At 34.2% G+C, this 23,740-nt stretch overlaps 1 protein-coding gene across 2 annotated transcripts in view; it reads left to right on the forward strand.

The window, feature by feature from the left end:
• The window catches only part of LOC131027218 (protein HIGH CHLOROPHYLL FLUORESCENCE PHENOTYPE 173, chloroplastic), an 82,437-nt gene that overhangs the window by 53,732 nt on the left and 4,965 nt on the right, over window positions 1-23,740 (forward strand). The window lies entirely within an intron of this gene.

Genomic DNA, 23,740 nt, shown 5'->3' on the forward strand with positions numbered 1-23,740 from the left:
CAATCAAGGTGTAAGAGCAATCTTGCATCAATAAAAAATGTTTCCTTTTACATTTGTATGCAGGTTTCCAATAATATTCCAGCCATCATATATTCACAACTTGTGGTTCACACCACAAAGGCACATAAGAGTTCTAGACTCATTCATAGGCATATTGGAATTTTCCAGTCCAAGCTCATTGTTTTTAATTTGTGGTGACCATTTGAGCTTTGTATCAACGCTCAATTATATTTCCAAGCTTATTGGTTCATAAAGATTTGTGGTATGAATTGCTTACAGATTTATTTCACATTTTCCATTACATTCAATGTAGAAGGTTCCCTTCTACATGTCTCACCATTACACATTTTATCTTGCATCAAGCTTTGCACCATCTTGTGGCTGATGCAAATGATTCTAGAGGCTAAGGATCACTATATAAACATCATTCCTAAGCACTGGAAAGTAGCATTCATAATGGATCAAATTGAGAGATCATAACCTAGACCTAAGGCTCATAGTTTGATAGCATATAAGAGAATTGTATTGTAATATTGTATGAGATTTTTCTGGTTCACACATAATTGCCGATATATATCTTTGAAGGTTTAGGCTTCTTGTTGTAAGCCCATGGTAACAAACTGTAATGTATTACATGACTGTGAATCAACGAAGGCCTATTCTTGTTTATTGATATCAATTGAGTTCCATTGTATGTTTATGTACTTGGCTGCATAGTTGGACCCTCTGACCAGGGCTACATCAAATGGTGGAAAAGCGTGATTTTGAATGCTGAGAAAAGATTATGAGAGATAACCAAGGTTTTTCTTGTAAACGGATTATTGAATTTTAGGTAGTCCACATTGAAAGTTTTTAAATAAAGCATAGACTTTGAGGTAGTTTGCAAGGGAGGTTGTAGATATATCACCGAATCAAAGGATGTTTGCATCAGGCCCAAAGTCAAGACGCCTCCACGAAGAATGGGTAGAGGCCAAGGTGTTGCTTATATTGCTGGAAGTATAGAGGAAATGTTTGAGATGATTAGAAATGTGCATATCTGGTCAGATGTTGAAGAGGATAGAAGAAGAGGTCATAAACCTATAAATAATGAAAGTGATGATGAGGAAATTGAATAAAGGGAGAATCTACAAGCTATCTAACAAGTTGTGGAAGGCCTAGATGAAGAATAAACAAATGAAGTAAAGATGTTGAGAGCTATTTTCAAGATTAGTAAGAATTCTAGGATGGACATTGCTAGTTACTTCGTTTGTTTGAATCCAAAGAAATTGATTAATTGAATAAATGATCTTGAAGAATATTTTGAGTATGAGAAGAGATTGTAGATCTTGAGAGCGTTCGGTTTTCTAATACCAAATCGAAAGGACATCCTACTACTTGGTGGAAAGAAGTACAATTGGGAAGAAATATGAGAGGTAACACAAAGATAGAGAGATGGGATAAGATGTTTATAAAGTTGAAGAACCAATTAATACTTGCTGATTATCAATCAGAATTGTTGAAAATATTGTAAAATTTGAGACAAAACGAGTAGACTACAAATGAATATACTGAACATTTAGAAGATCATAATTAGGGCTAGACATAGTAAAAATGATCAAGAGGTGGTGGCAAGATACATCAATAGATTAAGAGGAACTATTTAGGAAGAATTGAGCATGGTAAGGTTACAAATAGTTGAACAAGCATACCAGTTTACACTAAAGGTAGGAGAAAATTAGAACAAAAGATTTGAAATTAGATATGATAGCTAGAGGAAGAGGAGGAAGGTTCCAGCGAGGAAGACATCCGGTTAGTGGTAGAAGACCCTATAATGAAGATGTTGAAGAAAGAGAAGGCAGCGATTCATACCACAAGAACAAAGAAAGAATTGTTTTGTACCGCAGTGATAAGATAGATTGATATCAAATAGGTAGAGATAGTGAAGGATCTTTTAAGGAACTTGTTGTAGATGTGGAATAGAAAGTTGTAGAGCTTTTGAATGTGCCCAATTTAAGGAAGCAGTGTAGAATACTTGAAGATACAATGAGAGCTACAACTGCTAATGAAGAGTCTGTCATGCCCCCTCCTTGATCCTAAATGAAATAATTATTATTTTTAATTAATTACCAAAGAATGATTATTTGAAACCTATTTATTTATTAAATTAATATTTATTACTAATAAATATTCAAATAAAAATAAATTAATATTATATTATAAACATATTTTATATATTATAAACTATAAACATAATTTACATTTTCTTAATTGTAAACATAATTTATATATATTCAATAATTAATAATAAATATAAAGTTTCAAGACCACTAAAATTCTTAAAAAAAAGAAGATTATCAAATTAGCACGGAGAAAATAACTTCATCTTAGACTAGCTATCAAAATAGATCAGATTATATGTCCTTCTGCCGCTGTGTATTTCGTTCTAAGTATATACTCAAATAAAAGCATCGGTCTTCTTTGGTAGTATTCAATATTACCATCGGTAATGTAGGTAATCTCTAAATGATAGCAATCCTGCTGTTGAGAGGCACATAAGGGTATCGGGAATTATAAATTGAGATCGTAGGAGTTACCAACTGAAGAGTATCCACAAATAACCATGAGTTATTAGTGGGAGTTACGGATGGCACAAATGTGCCTTACTCCCTTAGGAGCTATGCTCACTCTTTGTGCCGTAAAGAATGGTTGATTGAGTTAACGAGATTAAAGCTATCGATCTTTCCATTTTATCGCTGCGAAGAAGAGATTACACAAGACTGCGATCAGGGAAAGAGAAAATCAATCTAGTATATAATAAGTGATTCATAGAAAGTAAACTTATGACAATGTCAAGCATAAGACTAATTAAATATTAGCTAAAACGATTTCATGAAGACGATATTAATATCAAACAAGGTAGTGCCGAGAATATGGAAGCCTCCATTCACACCACCATAAATATAAGATGACCACGGAATAAAAGATTTAATTCTGCAAGGAAAGGCGATTAGAGGAGGTCAGTACTCAAGTACTATCCAATTAATAGGTTTAATGATCGAATTGCCTGATCAGTTCAAAAGAACTCAATATATTAGTCTTTTATCCGAATCAAATACGATTTCAAGTATAGTGACTAAGGCATCTTGACAAGCCTCGATTAGTGACAAAGACCATTATTAATTATGGTATAGCAATCTGTACTAAGACATTGCTAATCACATAATTAGTCCACAATATTTAATAAAGAAAAGAATCGTTAATGACGGGTGTGTACTTATAACACAATTAGAAGCATTAATAGACGTATCTTTTGGAAACGCAACCTGTCGTATTCACCATCAAGATATAATAAGGCATTACGACCATTAAAGGAAAGGGGATCATTTTTGGGAACAATTACATATCGCTGCTAGAAATACATAGACGTGGGTATAAGAAACTGATATATATCAGAGAGAGTAAACCATTGCCAAAAGCCATATTTATGAATATATCAATTGGGAGGCATATCGTACATCAGACCAGCCTCATTCCTTTATCACAATAAGTAACTAAGTAATCTCATTTATAGTATATCTCATGATTATATATCAGACCTTGCTATCAGTTCTACATCAATTCTGACGTATTTGGGTAAGAAATAACAATTGATAATCTGTGCAATACCCTTCACTTGGTTTAAGTCTCAATCATTTGAAGACAATTCATATGATCAAATAAAGTTATTGAAATCCTTATTTACACATCATACGTATACCTATTAGAGTTATATGAATATCAGACTTATCTCAAGAACACAAATCAGATCAGATCAGAACTATTATTTAGTTGCAGGCAGTAGCATAATATATGGAGCCCTATATCATCCTTATGTAGGATTTAATAAACTTAATAATAATAATATAGTTTTAATAATAAAAAAATAAAGCTGCAATTATAATTATTATATAGTGTTAACGATATTATGTAGGAATATAACTCAGAAATTATTCCTTTAGACTGATCTTCAACAGACTTATAAAGGAAATTCCCAGATAGGCAAATTACATAATATTAGCATAAAAGTGAAATATATGTAAAGCCAATATATAAGAACATAAGAATGGCAGACCAAATCTGTTATGTGTCAGATCTGTCTGCCACATTACTATATTTACTTATTTATGTATCTATATAATTAGAATGATCAATGGGGGATAACATAAAGATGGATAATAATAAATATTAAAATAATAATTATAGTTAATATTAATACAATAAAAAGGTAATTTTTAATGAGTAAATTAATAAATATTTATTAAATCACCAAAACAAAGTATTTATTAAATTAATTGATAATAATAAGCATTTATTAATTAAAAATTAATAAATGTGTAAATGATTTATAAATCAAAAATAGGATTAATTATTTAGTATGGTAAGATAGCTAGTACTTGATAGACTAAAGAAAAGGTAGAACATCCTAGGTTGGATTCATGTTAAGATAGTTTTGTCTCTTAATCGATTTAGTTAAGTAATAAATATATTGGAAATCGATTAATTACGGTTAAAACTGTCTTGAACCAAGTAGGGGACATTACAGAGTCAAAAGGGTCACAAGCTAAGTTTTCTTATAACAATTTAGTGAATAAGAGCAGTAACACGAAGAATGTTTCAGATTTAAGAGATATATGTAAAAAGAGAAAAAAGTGCAAAAGCAAAAGAATTTTTAGACCACATGAAGCCCATACATGAGGAGGTAAAGAATTAGTTGGGAAACTGAAAAATGAATGACTATAAGGAGAAAGAAAATGGGGAAAAAAGACATAAGGAGTTTGTGGTAAGAATTGAACTAATGGTATATTTGAGGAAAGAGAGATTTCCATAAGGCACATATAATAGGATAAAGATGAAAAATTTTGGTCCTTGCAGAATTCTTAGAAAGTTTGAATTAGGAAATTCATAGGAAGTGGCATTACTAGAAGGTTTTGGTGTATCGCAAATGTTTAACACTGCAGATTTAACTATGTTGCCAATTTAGGTCTGGGTTTGGATATGTGATATGGAAGACCTTTTCCCTTAGGTTTATGTGATTGGTGCCTTTGTTGGTTGCACCACATTGCCTCTATGTCATTTCTACCTCCTTGTCTTGCTTCTAGTTTGGTATTGTAGCTCAAATCTGTTGAACCTTAAGACAATTTTAACAAATAAAATGTTAAGAATTAGAATGTTGTTGTCATAGGCAATGCCTAGCCTACACAATTCACCACCTCTCTAAGATTGACATATCTCTAACCCCACTAGTCACTATCAATTCCAAATGAAATACAATGTCAAAATCATCCTTTTGAGCAAGCTTACAGAAATTTGTGATCCTTCTAAGTGCCGAATTTCCAAGTAGAAACACACAATAGTGTGCTACATGCAATGGTATGCAATACTTCCTCCTAAGAGTGGGATCTCTCTCAAACACCTAAGCAAGATTCTTCCTCATTGGCGTACTAATGAACAAGCATTGATTCCATATCATGATTATATTCTTGAGTTGTTGAAAATACATTGCATAGAGGCTTGTTAAATGAGCCTAAGAAAATGAACAACTTCCCAAAATTGAGAAACAACCTCATAACAAATAAACCTATACATACAAAAATGTGTTGATGATGGAACAAGAATAACCAAACTAAAAATCATACCTCTGCATACTAGTAACATATTTCCATTGTAGATGTCATTACAATGACAAAGCTACATTAATTAGTACCAAGAAAATTCATGGTATGAACCACATTGAAATTTATTGCACATTCTTCGCCACATTTATTCCAAAAGGTTCGCTTCTACACATCTCACGATTACATGTTTAGTCTTGCATCATGATTTTCACCATCTTGTAATTTGTGTGGATCATTCTAGAGGCCAGTGATCACCATATAAACATCATCCCTACCCATTGGAAAGCAACATTCATGATATACCAGATATAGAAATCATAACCTAGAGCTTAGGCTCATAGTGTGGTATATTGAGAGCATTGTACTGTAATATCATACGAGATTTTGTGGTTTACACATAATTGTGCCCATATATCATTGAAAATTGAGGCCTCATGTTGTAACCCCATTTCAATGGACTATAATGTAAATCAACAGATACATAGTCCTATTTATTTGCGGTATCAATTGAGTTTCACTATGTGTTTGTGTCCTTGGCTGAATGGTTAGATAATCCTTAGTTGGACCCTCTAGTCATGAATACATCATTAGCCAAATTGCACCAGTATAACCAACATAATGTTGCACGTCTTCAAATACCCTTCTTGTTTTCCTTCCTTACATTGAAATTTTATCCAATTAGATTTATATAATCCTCAAGAGAAAAGGCATCCTCACATTCTTTAGACCACACAACAAACTTAGGAGATTGATCAAATCCTCCAAAAACTGAAAATATCCACTTCACAACTTAGGAGTCTATAAAGTGGTCCGCTTCATAGAAATTTACCACTCCATATAAACTAGAATGAAAGATCATGGCATTAAACATGTTTACATAACAAATCTGCCCTAGCTGATGTAATGCCCCCTCTTTTCTCCTACAATTTCCTTAAGTATAATAAAAGGGAGCACTTCAGGGAGAATAATTAATGTTATAAAAGACTGAAATTTAATAAAATTTAACTTTGATGAAAAGTCAAAAGGCATATTAATAAAGAGTTATGTCTTTTAAAGAAAAAGGTTATATAAGGAAGATCAATGAAGGAGAAGGGGACATGAATTGAGAGGACATTCTTATATTCTAATTTCTTGTGGAACGTGAATCGTGGTTCAGCAACCTATGGAAGAAACCCCTCAAGGTTTGAAATTGAAGGATGAAAGCCCCTTAATTTCTAGTCGTTGAGTTAGTGAACAAAAACCCCTTATTTAGGCAGACTTAAAAGACATTTCAAGGAATTTAAATAAAGAGAGCACACTGCAGATTGGAGGAAGATTTATAGAGGAGATAGGAGAATAAGTTTTATATTTTCTAAGACACATTCTAAGTGTAAAATCTGATTTGTATAATAAAAATTAGGTTACAATTTCTAGGTTAAATCTCAAACTTATTATTAATAATTTAACTATTATTGTGAGTTAGGGTTTATTATATTTAAATAAAAGAAGGAAACTTTAAAAGGGGACATTACTGATTAATACTCTACTAAGAAAGCACAACATTTGCATTGGAGACGTCGAGGTCTTAGCTTTGCAAGATAACTACTTAAAAAGACTCTTAAGAGAATCCGCTGAGGTCAGCAAACATTTAGACAATAATCTTAATATAGCCAACGGTTGAAGAGTTAATGACTCATGGTTTCCAATAGTAGAATTTGTTTAGAAACATGTCTTGATTCTATTAGTTTTTTAATTGATCATTTTTTGTTTGTTTCATTTTATTGGGCTCCTCTATTCAATTATTTCCCTAAGTTACCGGGTTCTCATTCCCATACTTGAGCGAGTGAGTTTAGGAGTGGCAATAGGATCGTCTTGAGAGCAAGTAGGGAGCGTTTTTGTTGCCCTAGGTTTTGTTGGGAAATGTATTGTTAGTGTTCACATAATGTGAGTTGTAAACACAACTCACATAGCTATTTACAGATGTGAGAATAATTATTTGTTGAGGTTTGTTTGTTTGTTGAGTTGTTAAAACAACTTTAGATAATTTGCTATTTGAGTTCCTCCTATAAAGTAGGAGATTTAACTCGTATATTTTTAATATCTCATTGAAGAAATCAATGAATGGAAGCAAAATGTTTGATGTGTGTTAAATCTCATTTTTTCGCCTAAATCCTTGTCATGGTATCAAAGCAAGCATGATTAGAGGGATTTTAAAGATCTTTCAAAATCACCTAGTTACTAGATCAAACATTCGACTTTCAAGTTACATATCACAGTGGGATATGAGCAAAGCATTTGCTTGTATAAGATAGGAGGCAGATTATTTGGAGCTTTGGCAGTATTGTCCATCATTATTCAGCCCGAGGTGAAGACCAAGCATGCCAAAGAAAATATGGGAGAGTCAATTGCAGTAGAAGAGATGCTTTATCGATAGCATAGGCTCTTTTTCGCTCCATCCATTGTCGCATTTGTTACTGCCACCATTATTGGCATTTCGAAGATTTGAAGATTTGTTTGAACTTACTCAAGTCAGGCATCGCATAAGGTTGAAGTTCCTTAATAAAATGTTTGGCAGCGTTGCAAGATTTCGTGCACCATTGCAGATCTAGCAAGCCTAGCAGTGTCCAACGTACAACAAGGAAGACGTTTTTTTGAAGCAGCATTTTGAAAGGATTTTGTTCAAAGAAAGGTTCTAATATAGAGGATGATGTATCTGATGCGAGGACTTGGTTGAGTACAACAAACACAAATAAGATCATTCTATCTCTCAAAATTGATAGAGTGATGCGCTTGCTATTATCGCCAAGCTTGCTGATAAAGACAACCCATAAGGCAAGTAATTTTAAAAGTCAAAGTCAAGTTGGATAGTCCAGTCCAAGTTGTTGATTTTGTGTCATCAAAAGTATGTCTATTTGATCAACAAGTTTAAAGTGTTATAATCAAGGTGAATTATTGACAAAGTTCAACACCTTTGATTTTCTTTTGGTTAATAGTGTGGTCATAGACAAGTTAAGTTTCATTGAAAAATATGAAGGTCGAGATTTTCATACTTGGCAAATACAAATGCAGTTACACTTGATCGAAAAAGATCTTTGGGATGTTGTTAAACCCAACTCAGTCTCTCCAATTGATGCGAATGAACTTGCCAAATGGACTATCAAAAATCAAAAAGCATTGGGGACTATCGGTCTTGGTTTGTCAAAATCATACTTGCATCATGTGGATTTTACAAAGTCGGCAAAAGAGATTCGGGAGTCATTAAACAAGCTCTTTGGATCTAAAGAAAAAAGTGCCGAGACAACATTGAAATAGAAACTGTATGGATTGAAGATGGATAAAGGTGCAAAAATGGCAAATCATGTAAGTTTCATTCTCTCCTAAATCAGCTAGCTAGGATTAATGAGAAAGTAAAAGATGATGATGCCAAAACAATACTTCTGAATAGTTTACCTAAAAATATGTTTGGAATTGTGTTCACATTAAGCAAGGTAACCATTAGTCTTGACAGAGTAATATCTACTCTACTTGATCATAATGAAGACTCGGAATTTGAAGAGGTCTTATTTGTACATAACAAAGCAAGAAAAGGAAAGTACAAATCTAAGAATATTCCTTTAAAAGGAAAAATCTAATGCTTCTATTGTAATGAAATAGGACATGTAATTTTGAATTGCAAGAAGAGGGCACAAGATCTACTAGATCATCGTGCTTCCTTGGCTGAAGAAACAAATTGGAAAGAATATGTCAGAGATGATGAGTTTGAAGAACAAACAGAAGACACTGAGGAGGGGGGGGGGTGAATCAGTGTCTTGCACAATTAATAATTTGAAGCAAAGGATTGAGATTATGTAACAAAGAAGACACAGACACAAGATATTATCACGTGGAAAACCCAATAGGGTAAAAAACCACGACTCAACAATTACTATAAAAAAAACTTCACTTGGGCACCAACCCTTACAACAGTGAGCTCCAACTCACTCAAAGAGCATCAACTCATTACAATCACTCACAACCCTATTGAGCATCAACCCAACATCTTTGATTCCGAACTTGAGAACCAAAAAAAAACAGATACATTGTCATACTCTGATATGACTAGACCACATAGCTCTATTTGTCCTGAGACTTTTATGTTCAGTTATACACCTTGTTTACAGAGTAATCTTGTTGTTGTTACACACATACAAGATACATTATAGTCTCACAGTTATACATTAGTGAATTAGTTCACGATACAAAAACCAATTTGAATCTTTAAACATTCCAACAACTTTTCACTGTCCACTATTTTTCAAAACTCATAGCTAGATTGCTTACAAGAATATGTAACAAATCTTCCTAAGGTGTTGGTTCACCTTTCCACAGTTCATAAGGTGTCTTGTTATATTTGGCTCTTAACAAGCCTCTGTTTTGAATATACACAGCTGTGTGAACAACTTCTCTCCAAAAAGCATCACTAACCTTGGCCTCATTCATCATACTGGGGGCCATCTCTTGCACGGTTCTATTCTTCCTTTCAACAACACCATTTTGTTGTGGTGTTCTAGGTGCTAAAACTTGCCTTTTAATTCCATGTTGCTCACAAAAACTCACAAATTCATTAGAAGTAAATTCACCACCATTATCAGAGAACAAGCATTTAATCTTTAAATCCATTTCATTCTCAACCAATGGTTTAAATGCTTTAAATTTTTCTAAAGCCTTTGATTTTTCTTTCAAAAAAGTAACCCATGTCATACGTGTAAAGTCATCTATTAACAACATAAAATACTTTTCACCTTGCAAGATTGTTGTTCTAGTTGGTCCACATAGGTCAGTATGGACTAACTCAAGTGGTTTGGAACTGGATAAGTCTTTGGGTTTAAAACTGGTTCTTGTCCGCTTCCCCATTTGACAGTCTTTGCAAACTATATCAGCTGGTTTTTCGAGTTGTGGCATATCTCTCACAGCTTCCTTCTTGCTGATTTGAATCAAGTTGTCAAAATTCATATGCCCAAGTCTTCTATGCCATAGCCAAGCTTCATCATACTGACTTAAGCAACATGTTTCACTGTTAGAATCATCAAGAATATAAAGATTGTTTGCTGCCCTAGTAGCATTAGCAATTAGCTTTTCACTTTTGCTTATAGTGCAACAATTTGAATTGAAAGAAAGATCATATCCTTGGTCACATAGCTGACTTACACTTAATAGATTGTGTTTCAAACCTTTGACATATAACATATTTTCTACTTTTGTTTCACCATCATTCAAAACAAGAGTGCCTTTACCTGCAACTCTTGCAGAAGAACTACCTCCAAACCTGACTTTACCTCCATTCATTTTCTTAAGAGTAATAAATTTACTTTTGTCACCTGACATGTGTCTAGAACAACCATTGTCAATGTACCATATATCCTTCTCATTCTGAGCAAGAAGAGTTGTCTGCATAACTAAAGCTACTTCAGGACTTAACTTTTCTTTCTTCTTCCAGACTTCCATACTCTTTTCCCTTTCTCTTATTTATCCTCCTTCTTAGGCAAATCTGTCAAGACACTTTTACAGAACTTTGCATAATGACCAAGGTTATTGCTCTTGTAACAGACAACATTATGATTTCTCAATGGAGCAAAAGAATTCTGATTTATAAAACTGAAATTTCTTTTAGGAAATCTTCTACAATTTACAGCCTTGTGACCATAATAGTTGCAAGAAAAACAATAGCCATAGAAGTATGCATTGTTGTAACTAGTCACATGAGCTTTTCTAGCATTTAAAAATTTGCTCAAGTTGCCATTTCTGTTTTTAAAGGCAAAACCAGCATTGGGTTTTCTTTGTTTACCTTCAGCAGATTTGGAGCATTGACCTTCATCATGGCCAACTCCACTCTTGTCAAGGGACTGCTTTTGAGAGTTCAATAAGTCATCTAGTGGCATAGCATTGTTCTGAAAGGTGTTTTCCTTGTTGAACTGTTGAGAGGACTTTACAAGCTTTCTTAATGACACAATTTCTCTTTCAAGTTTCTCACAAGTAGCCTCCTTGTCTTTGTATTGTTTTCTAAGGTCTTCTACAAAATTTTTACTTTCTTCAATCTGAATTTTCAGATCAGTCACCATCTTTTCAGCAGCTTCTAGAGCCAACGTTTTCTCATAAACTTTACCATTTTCTTCTTGTAGCAGCACCTTGAGATTTTGATTTTTCCTTTTTAATATCTTGATCTCATTGAGAGAACTAATCAACTCTTGTTCGAGATCAACCTCCACATCTTCTTCATCAAAATAATCTACTTCTTGAGTGTCTTCAACAACCATGAATAAAATTTCATCATTCTGATTTTCTTCCTCACTGCTAAGGAAAGAGTCACTATCTTCTTTCGAATAGACACTTTTCTTGAAACCTTGAAACTTCTTTCCCCTTTTTACAAACTTCTTGGAATTTTTGAGCTTAGAATTTCTTTCATCATCGTTGTCTTCCTCTTTCTCATAGGGACACTGGTATGCATTTCATATGCAGTCAGGATTCCTTGCAGCTTGACTACAGTGAATCAGTGTCTTGCACAATTAATAATTTGAAGCAAAGGATTGAGATCATGTAACAAAGAAGACACAGACACAAGATATTATCACGTGGAAAACCCAACAGGGTAAAAAACCATGGCTCAACAATTACTAAAAAAAAGCTTCACTTGGGCACCAACCCTTACAACAATGAGCTCCAACTCACTCAAAGAGCATCAACTAATTACAATCACTCACAACCCTAATGAGCATCAACCCAACATCTTTGATTCCGAACTTGAGAACCAAAAAAAATTAGATACATTGTCATACTCTGATATGAGTAGACCACACACAACTCTATTTGTCCTGAGACTTTTATGTTCAGTTATACAACCTGTTTACAGAGTAATCTTGCATTTGTGTGTTACACACATACAAGATACATTACAGTATCATATTTATACATTAGTGAATCAGTTCACCATACAGAAAACAATTTGAATCTTTAAACATTCCAACAACACCTTTTCACCGTCCACTATTTTTCAAAAATCATAGCTAGATTGCTTACAAGAATATGTAACAAATCTTCCTATTGTCGAAAAAGACTTCTCCAATTTTTTTTTTATCACTTCATCTCCTCATCCAAAAACAAAAATACTAAAACCAAAAAACATTGTTTCTTAATGACTTAGCAAATTCATCGAATCTCCTGTAACTCTGCTGACAATAATACACATACAGAGACCCGTTACTCATTTAGCACCTACAGACATGTGGTTGATGTAGCTGAAAGGGTTACACAAACTGAACAACACACATGAATTTTAAAATACATCTTCATCAAATTCTTAAAAAGTTCGGCCACTTGAATATGTCATTGTTTGTATCTGTTCCAACATAGTGGCAACTTGAAATTGTCAACTTTTCTCTAAAAAGAAAATGCCTCCCAATCTAAAGTAGTGGTTACTAAACATAATACATTTGGTACAAAAAACTCATAAACTGCCAAATACACTGTCGACACCCCCTTTAAAAAAAATGGCAAAGAGAGATGTCGTAATGGGTTCTATGTCTACATGGCTTCCTTAGAAGGTTCCACACAAATTATCGAACAAGACACACCATTCAAAGGCTTCAAATCACACCAAATTTTTAATCCGATGCATACCCCCCAAAAATTCTTCTTCTTCAGTTACGCATATCATCACCTCCCTCCATGCAAAGGCCAAAATCCTTCTACAGCTCGAATCATGCCACATGTCTAAAAGGACCAGAAAAAAAATTGATCATATTCTCACACAAAAAGAAACTTATCACCAACATGTCATCTAAAACAGATATTCCAAAAAAAACACCTCCAAATCTTACTTCTGACTGAGTCTCCCCTTGTACGCACACACCATACACAACTAAAAAAAAAGGGCTTTCAATGAATCAAACGTGTCAGAAAGAGTTGATAGAAAAAAACGATTCTGAGTCTCACCAAATACAGCAGCTCCTCAAGAGCGAATTCACAGATAAAAGTTTCAGTTATAAGGAATAATATGCATAACACGCATAAGACCAAAAATTTCAGTTACAAGGAATAATATGCATAACACGCATAAGACCAGAAATTTCAGTTACAAACAGGTGTTGCCTGAAGCTTGCTTGCAAACTGACATTGACAAATTTGTAAGGCAGAGGATCGACTCACAAAAGATCTACAAACAACAAATTTGACATTACTCCACTTGGCAAGCAGAAAACAACTCTACCATACAAGAGATCAACCATAAAGCTGGAAGTAATACAACAAACAGATTAAATTGACACACACAATATTGACATCAATGACCAAATACAATAGAGTTGTCATGTCCTAGTGATGAGGAATATGTGCTTTAAATAATTCAATCTTGGAGGTAGAAGGCAACGGAGGAAGGAGGACACTCAGCATTCTCTCGTCAATCACCAATGACAGGGCCACTTATCAGCCTTGGTGGCATTTCATTTTCTATTGTATTGTATTCTTATATTTTCTATGTTATTAATAATTGGAAATGTCACATTATGGGGGAAATATAATTCCATCTTCATTGGTAGTGACAATTTCCTATATTGTTGGAGATCGAGTGGCAAAATTCGACAACGGTGGCTATTTCTATTTATAATTATGTCATTTCCTTATGTAACTGATGCAAGATAGGGAGAATTGTCGAATCGTGAATAAAACCCTAGTTGCCAATTGCCTAGTCAAATCGAATTCATACAACAACATATATGTACAAGAAACAGAGGAATTGCAAAAAAGTGATCCTTCAATACAACGCCAGTGATTGCAAAAATTTTGAAACTATGTTATAGAATCAAATTCAGAAATTCAAATTCTCAAAATACGCTTCCGAATCAGTTTCCAACCATTTCTATACAATTTATACCCAATTTATGCACTTTCCCACTGTGACTGTTGGACTGCATAACTGTTTGACTACCAAATTTGAAAAATCAAATTTTAACACTGACATCGGAATAACAATTTCGAATTGACAAAACACTACTAGACACCGATGTCGGGATAGCAATCCCGAACTGAAGTCTTTTTTTTTTTTCACCCATCGGAATAACTAATATTCGCGGGGTAACCTTTTTATGCAACTCCGATAAAGCAAACTTACCCCGATGTCCCTATGTCGGCATAGCTGTACCGAACGAGGCAATTGGAAAACTATCGGTATAACCTTCCAAGGTCAGTTAAACAAAGGAAGCATTAAGCGTTTGGGGAACTAATCGGCAAATCAAAAGTATAAGATTTTTTGAAAAAATCAGGAAAAAATCAGATTTATAAAAAATCCTAAAAAATTGCAGAAAAACAATCAAAAACTACTCTTTTTTTATATTTAAGGGCATTTCCATAGCATAGAGATATTGAAGGCAAATAAAATAGAGACTTCAACACATAAATTGGAGAAAATAGATTTTCATTGATCATATTCATATCGTTGATTACATTGCACAAAACATACCACAACATAAATAATAACTAGATGGTAACAGTTGGCAAAATGTCAATTATAATATAGTTTGTGACTTTATACAAAGTCAACATATAAACAAATTTATTGATATTAATTAAGAATTAATATATTTTTTAATTTAATTAATATCTTTTATAGATCATTTTAAAAAAAAATACTGGTTTTTGTGTTATTATAATAAAAACTAGTATTCAATATTTAAGTTGAGATTCAATACATTTTGTTGATTTTAGTCTTTTAGATTAATACAATACTCAGAAAATAGAAATTTATCTTAATTTCTAAATTAATATTAATTGTTGTTAGTGTTAGGAATTTCCAAAATTAAGCAAAAGTAGAGAAATGAACAGAATGAACACACAACACACAAGTACCCTGGGAAAACCTCCTAGGAGGAAAAACCCAGCAAGAAAGATCCTCAGATTTGATTATGATTTAAACACAATGTTCTGATTACAACACTTATCTCTGATTGCTGTCCAAACAGCAAGTTGCCAAGGTGATGTAGGATGATGCCCTAGTTGTAGATGACCAAGACACCAATCAACAGAAAATAACTTCAACAGGCTGAAGCAACATATAACTAAATGTTCTTGCAGTTCACCAAGGAGCAGATTCGCCAAGTGTAGGAGGGCAGATCACATTTAGGAGCAGAGCAGATCACATTGTATGAGATATGAATTTCTTTACTTCATCTTGAAGCACCCACATATATATCTTCCTCTTGATGGTAAACCTCTAAGTCGGCTAGCATAATTATAATTTATTTATTAATTATTTCCTTAACACGTTTCATGAAAGCCATATCAAGTGGCGTGAGGTATAGGGTCTGCCCTATTTGGAGGGTGGCGTGTGAGAAGGGGGCCCAGCCCTATTGGAGGATGGCGTGAGAAAGGGCCCAGCCCTAGAGGGTGGCGTGTGAGGAAAAGGGCCCAGCCCTAAAGGGCGGATTCTAATGTTGCATTAGGCAATTGGAATCCACTCTTCACCCTAATTAAAAACTAACGCTCCCTCTTAATTAGGGAGAAGAGAATATAATCAGAATATCGTTATCTTCCATCTTGCACACAAGCAAAGAATGGATTACATAATCAGAACATAGTAGACTTCCATCTTGCACACAAGCATAGAATGCAATTACATAATCAAAGGTCTTCCATCTTGCACACAAGCAAAGATTGGAATTACATAACAAAAGATCTTTTCATCTTGCACACAAGCAAAGACTGAAGCCACCTTACATTGCCCGCAGAGGGTGGTGAGGATCTTTTCTACCATCTTACATTGCCTGCAAAGGATGGTAACAATTATTCTTCTCCCTAAGAAAACTACCACCTTACATTGCCCACAGAGGGTGGTTGATGCAACACAATGCATCACTGGGGATGAGACTCCCTCTCAACCAAGGTCCCATTTTTTGAAATCCCAAGCCTGTCTCTGAAGTACACAAAATTCACCTTGGATAAAGGCTTGGTGAGGATATCTCCAATCTGATCATTAGTGCTGACATACTTCAGCTGAATAGCACCTCTTTGCACCATATCTCGAATGAAGTGATAATGAGTTTCCACATGTTTTGACCTGTCGTGAAACACTGGATTGACAGACATCTTGATACAACTCTGATTATCACAATGAATAACTTTAGGTACCCAAGGTTGTCCAAACAACCCAGCAAGAAGCTTACAAAGCCACACTGCTTCTCTAGAAGCAACACTTGTTGCAATATGCTCAGCTTCAACAGTACTTAGTGCAACAGAGGATTGTTTTCTGCAAGCCCAAGAGATCACTGTGGATCGTAAGCTGAAACAAATGCCAGAAGTGCTTTTCCTATCTTTGACACTTCTAGCCCAATCTGCATCTAAATAACCTTCCAAGGTTATTGAAGTGTTAAGTGGATACGTCAACCCATAACCAACTGTGCCTTGCAGGTATCTTAGGATGTGCTTGACTGCAACAAGACAAACATGTTTGGGCATGCTCATGAACTGGCTGAGAGCATTCACTGCATAGCATATGTCTGGTCTAGTGTTAACTAGATACATCAATGATCCAATCAACTACCTGTACTCCGATGGATCTACAAAATCAAAGTTAGCCGCAAAAACACTCTACTTCTTTAAGTTAGATTCCATAGGAGTAAACATAGGTTTACAATCCATCATTCTAAATCTTTTCAAAATATCAATAGTATACTTTCCTTGACTTGAAAAATTTCGTTAGATCTTTGCCATACTTTTAGATCTAGAAAATAATGCATTAGACCTAAGTCCTTCATTTCAAATTCTAAAGCTAATTCTTTCTTACATCTAATGATAAGTTCATCTTTACCAGTAAGAAATAAATCATCCACATATAGAACTAGAATTAGCATTTCATCATTAGATATCTTAAAGTAAATGTTAGAGTCAACATCATTTTTACAAAACCCTAAACTTAACAAGTACTTATCAATTCTTTCATACCAAGCACGAGGGGCCTGTTTGAGGCCATATAGAGCTTTCTTCAATTTGCATACATGAGTTTCTCTATCCTAAATCTCATAACCCTCAGGTTGTTCAATATAGACTTCTTCCTCAATGACACCATTAAGGAAGGCAGTCTTAACATCCATTTGATGTAGCTTCCAACCTCTAGTTGCAGCAATAGCTATTATAGTTCTAATAGAGGTATATCTAGCAACAGGAGCAAATGTTTCCTCATAGTCTATGTCTTTCTTTTGAGAAAAACTACGAGCTACAAATCTAGCTTTATATTTTTCAATACTACCATCAGCATTATGTTTAATTTTAAATAACCATTTAGAGGAAACAACAGATTTACCTTTGGGTCTACGCACAATGTCCCAAACATCATTCTTGATGATTGACTGATACTCTTCATCCATAGTTAACTTCCAGGCATGATGGTTCAAGGCTTCTTCAACATTGCATGGCTCAGACTCAATGAGATTGCACATCAATGCAACGTAGTTGGAGAATACTTGCGGTCTCTTGGTTTCTTGGAAAGTGCCACTGGGAGCTACAAATCTTTCAGCTTCTTGAATGGTGTTTCTCACCCAAAGTGGCCTCTTTTTGCTAACAACAATGTCACTAGGTATATCAGTGGGATTCATAGGCTCAGGTGGATCACTATGCTCTTCTTGAGGTGGCGGTTCAACAGGCTCCCTCTGAATCTCAGGGTTAGTATCAACATTCATATCTTGATTGTCATTAACTTCATCAATAACAAGAGAACCTTTTGATTTCTTAAAGGCAATATCTTCTTCAAAAGTAACATCCCTACTTACCTCAACATACCTTTGACCTGGAATATAGATCTTGGAGGATTCACTGTATCCAACTAGCATGCCTTTCTTCTCAGAGGGCTCCAACTTGGTTCGCTTTTCCTTGGGCACATGAACATATACAGGACTTCCAAAAATTCTTAAGTGACTGATTTCAGGTTTGGATCCTGTGAAAGCTTCTTCAGTTGTCATATTCTTTAAAACATGGTGAGGACATCTATTCTGAATATATACTATTGTTCTAGAAGCCTTAGCCCATAGAAAAGTCTGCAAATCTTGATCATGAATCATAGCCTTTGCAGTCTCAACAATTGTTCTATTCTTCCTTTCAGCAACTCCATTTTGCTGAGGATTGTATGGAACACAAAAGTCCCTCTTAATTCCAGTCTCAACACAAAAATCATGAAAGCTACCAGAGGTATACTCACCTCCATTGTCAGATCTTAAACATTTAATTCTTTTACCAGAGGTGTTTTCAGCCAATGCCTTAAACTCTTTAAATCTACTTAAGACTTCATCAGATTCTTTAGATTTCAAGAAGTAGATCCAAGTTTTCCTAGAGAAATCATCTATGAAGATTACATAATAAATAAATCCAGTAGGAGATGCTATAGACATAGGACCACATAAATCAGAACGAACAAGTTCTAGTTTATCTTTAGCTCTACTTTCACTTTTATGAAAAGGGCTTTTAACATTTTTACCTATAGCACAACCTTTGCATGTATCATCATGAATTTGACTAAGTTTAGGCATACCTTTGACCAACTTTCCAAGGGAGGGAAGTGCTTGATAGTGTAAGTGTCCAAGTCTTCTATGCCATAGCTCACAGGATTCGGGAGCCTCATTAATGAGGGCTTGAATAGGGTTAGCAGAGAGCTTATATAAACTATCATATCTATTTCCAATTACACGAGCAGATTTAAAACTAGATTTCTTAGGCCAAGCAAGTACTTTACCCTCAGAAAATGCAATTTGATAACCTTTGTCTTCTAGAGCAAAAATGAAAATTAAGTTTCTTTTAATTCCAGGAACAAATAAGATATCACTAAGGTGAAATGAAGTACTAGAGTCTAAATTTAAGGAAGTAGTGCCAGAACCTCTTACCGAATATCAAGTATCGTCACCAATTACCACATGTAGATTGGTATCCTTTTCTACTAAGTCTGAAAGGTGATCACGGTAGCCTGTGAAAGCACCACTGTCAATCAACCATGTGTTACTGTCTGTGGGTATGCTGCTTGATAGGGCAGAGATGAATAAGAAGTCATCATTTTGTTCTAAGACTTGATTTAGGTTGGCTTCATTTTGCGTGGGATCATTCTGACATTCTTTAGCATAGTGACCAAATTTGTCACATCTGAAACATCGAACACGAGAGATATCTCTTGGCTTCTTCCAAGAATGTTGAGAACTAGGTGATCTGAAATCTCTATTCCTCTTGGGATAATACTTCTTCCAACTACCACCTTTCTTGCATTGGGCTGCAAGCATGTGTTGATCATCTACTTGAGGACTTTTGAGTTGCCCCCTTGTGATATGACGCGACTCTTCTTGAATGCAATCATTCTTAAGGCGATCAAGGGTAGGTAACTCAGTTCTTCCACTTATGGTTTGAATAAAAGACTTCCATCAGTGTGGTAGACCATTTAGGGCAATCATAACAAGATCCTTGTCTTCCATGTTATGTCCAATTGTACCTAGCTGATTCTTTAGTTCTGAAATCCTCATAAAATAAGACATAACAGAATCTTCTTTTGACATCTTGATATTAAGTAATTGTTGCCTTAAAGTAATTCCCTTACTGATATTGTTAATTTCATAAGTACCTTGTAGATGACTGAATATTTCTCTTGCAATAGTGAATGAGGCAATGGAGGTGACTAGGTGGTCTTTAACTGAATCTATAAGGAGCTTTCTGGCCTTGACAGCATTCCTTTTGAATTGTTTTAGCTCAGCTACATCTGTAGGTTCAGTTAGCTCTTTCTCTTCTATGAAGTGAAGAAGATCTTCTTCCTCTAGGGCAACCATGATGCGAACCTTCCATGCAGCAAAGTTGAGATTTCCATCAAGCCTATCTTCAACTTTCAGCCCCATTGACCTGACCTGTGAATGACACAACAATCTGGAAATAAAAGAGTACTAAATTCTGAAATCTGAAAGTTGATCTAGCCTATAGCTCTAATACCATGTTGATTTTAGTCTTTTAGATTAATACAATACTCAGAAAATTAAAATTTATCTTAATTTCCAGATTAATATTAATTGTTGTTAGTGTTAGGAATTACCAGAATTAAGCAAAAGTAGAGAAATGAACAGAATGAACACACAACACACAAGTACCTTGGGAAAACCTCCTAGGAGGAAAAACCCAGCAAGAAAGATCCTCAGATCTGATTATGATTTAAACACAATGTTCTGATTACAACACTTATCTCTGATTGTTGTCCAAACAACAAGTTGCCAAGGTGATGTAGGATGATGCCCTAGCTGTAGATGACCAAGACACCAATCAACAGAAGATAACTTCAACAGGCTGAAGCAACATATAACTAAATGTTCTTGCAATTCACCAAGGAGCAAATTCGCCAAGTGTAGGAGGGCAGATCACATTTAGGAGCAGAGCAGATCGCATTGTATGAGATGTGAAATTCTTTACTTCATCTTGAAGCACCCACATATATATCTTCCTCTTGATGGTAAACCTCTAAGTCGGCTAGCATAATTATAATTTATTTATTAATTATTTCCTTAACACGTTTCATGAAAGCCATATCAAGTGGTGTGAGGTATAGGGTCTGCCCTATTTGGAGGGTGGCGTGTGAGAAGGGGGCCCAGCCCTTTTGGAGGGTGGCGTGTGAGAAGGGGGCCCAGCCCTATTAGAGGATGGCGTGAGAAAGGGCCCAGCCCTAGAGGGTGGTGTGTGAGGAAAAGGGCCCAACCCTAAAGGGCGGATTCCAATGTTGCCTTAGGCAATTAGAATCCGCTCTTCACCCTAATTAAAAACTAACACATTTCATATATATTTTTTAAATAATAATTTTTTATTCTTACCATTAAAAACATTTGTTTCAAAAAATAAAAATAAAACAATGTTTAAATTTTATTTTACAAAACATTAAAACATCTATATAATTATTTTATTTTTACCTCTAAAAACAAAATAAAAATATTAAATTATATTTTTAAAAACATTTATATTTTTAAGGTTGAAAACAAAATAAAAACACTTAACTTTAGTTTTAAAAGTATAAAATCAAACTATATTAATTTTGAATTTCAATTTTAAAAACAAAATAAAAACATCAAATTTGTATTTGAAAAACATATGATTAATAAGTATATTATATTAAAATAATAGTAAATTTAAATTGAAATTCACCTTGTTTGAATTCAAGTTTCTAACAAAAAAATTCGGATGAAATTTGGCAAGAGAAAAAATATTCAAAAAAAAATTAGTCATTAAATTCGCTCTATATAAATTTGATTTCTTAGAAAATATAAATAATATATCTAATAAACATCACAATAAACAATATTAAATTTGTTTATTTTAATTTAAATTTGTCAAATTTAATATATATAATTAAAAATTTAAATTAAATATTCTAAAATATTTAAATTTAATATATTAAATGTTAAAACCGATAAATTTTATAATAAATGTTAATATATTAAATATTTATCAAAATAGACTTTATATTTTTTGTATTCATTAAATTCTACATAATTTTTTAATATTAATTACCATTTATAATGGGCAGCTTCCTTAATATTCAAATCCCACAATTTAAAAAAATATTTTTGACATTAGTAAATGACATTTATATCGGGCTGCATTAAAAAGTCTTAACATAAATATTAAAAACATTTATATGGGTCAACCATTTTTCTCGACGCCTCTACAAACCCTACCCTATCGGCCGAAGCATTTCATCAGCGTGCAACACTTCGTCGACAAATTTCAAACGGCCCTCTGCAAATTTCCCGCAGGCGCGCGATTTTTTGCCGATTGAAACCCGTTTTAATCGCTTTAAAAACATGCAAAAAGTTGTTGAAAATCAGTCAACGACTTTGCCGATTTTTACAGGGAATTAATCGGGGATTTCGGCGACTCCTGATTAATCGGGTATAATCGGGTTTTTTCCCTGATCTTTGCTTCTTTGGGTTAAACAATATTTGCCAATCCCGATAGAAGAAACTATCCCGATGACCCTTTTATCGGGATAACTATCCCGATGACCACTTTGACAACTTTTTACAATGACGACACTTTATCAGGATAACTATCCCGATGACAACATTTGACAATTTTTCCAACCTTGCAAGTTATGACTCCAACTCTGACATAGAGACCTGAAAACATGAAATGACATTACAAATGGTCTCCATGGACCTTATTGAAACAAAATGACATGACCCCTAACTCCTAAGACTCAAACATCTAACTGACATAGCAACTAAACTCTAGATGCTCCTGCACTAGTAACCCACAAGTGTAAAATATTGTAATGAACAAAAGTACTAGTGTATTGCAGTTCATGGATCTTGAAAAGGTTGGTGGTAATCCAAAAAACCATATGAGGTGAATAGATGAGTGGGTTCATGTTCATGTCTAGGTTTGTGGTGAACCTATGTGAAAACCATGAAAGGATGATGGAAGGTGCCTTTTGTTTGAATCAAGATCATGAGCCAAAAGAGTTGGGCTTAGTGGAGATGTAGGGTGTGAGTTCTTACCATGTTCACACTAAGGGGGGGAATGTTGGGAAATGTATTGTTAGTGCACATAATGTGAGTTGTTATCACAACTCATCTAGCTATTTACAAATGTGAGAATAATTATTTGTTGAGTTGTTAAAACAACTCATCAAAATAGATAATTTGTTATACAAGTTCCTCATGTAAGTAGGAGATGTAACTCCTATATATTTGTAATATCTCATTGAAGAAATCAATGAATGGAAGCAAAATGTTTAACGTGTGTTAAATTTCATTATCTGCCTAAATCCCTGTCAAGTTTGTTGTGGGTATGCCTATGACATACCCACACTGAACCTAATGCAGCAAAGGTGCTCCTAGGCACTCCCAAACATTCTCATGGGTAAAACTTAATAAAAACACAAAGAATATTTAAAACATTAAAGCATTAAAAATACCCTAAAAAGAACCCTAAATCCTAAACTCATTCTTCTTATGCCAATTTTGCATTTTGAAAGGTAGGTAATTTATTTTTAAGGTGAATGATTACAAACTAAATTTTGTCGTTAATTGATAAAATTGTGAAATTGGTGTGTGCCATGAAGGTTTGTGTGGTTAAAGTCTTAAATTTGGGCTTGGTGG

The sequence above is a fragment of the Cryptomeria japonica genome, chromosome 2, assembly GCF_030272615.1.
Source record: "Cryptomeria japonica chromosome 2, Sugi_1.0, whole genome shotgun sequence".
Classification (NCBI taxonomy): domain Eukaryota; kingdom Viridiplantae; phylum Streptophyta; class Pinopsida; order Cupressales; family Cupressaceae; genus Cryptomeria; species Cryptomeria japonica.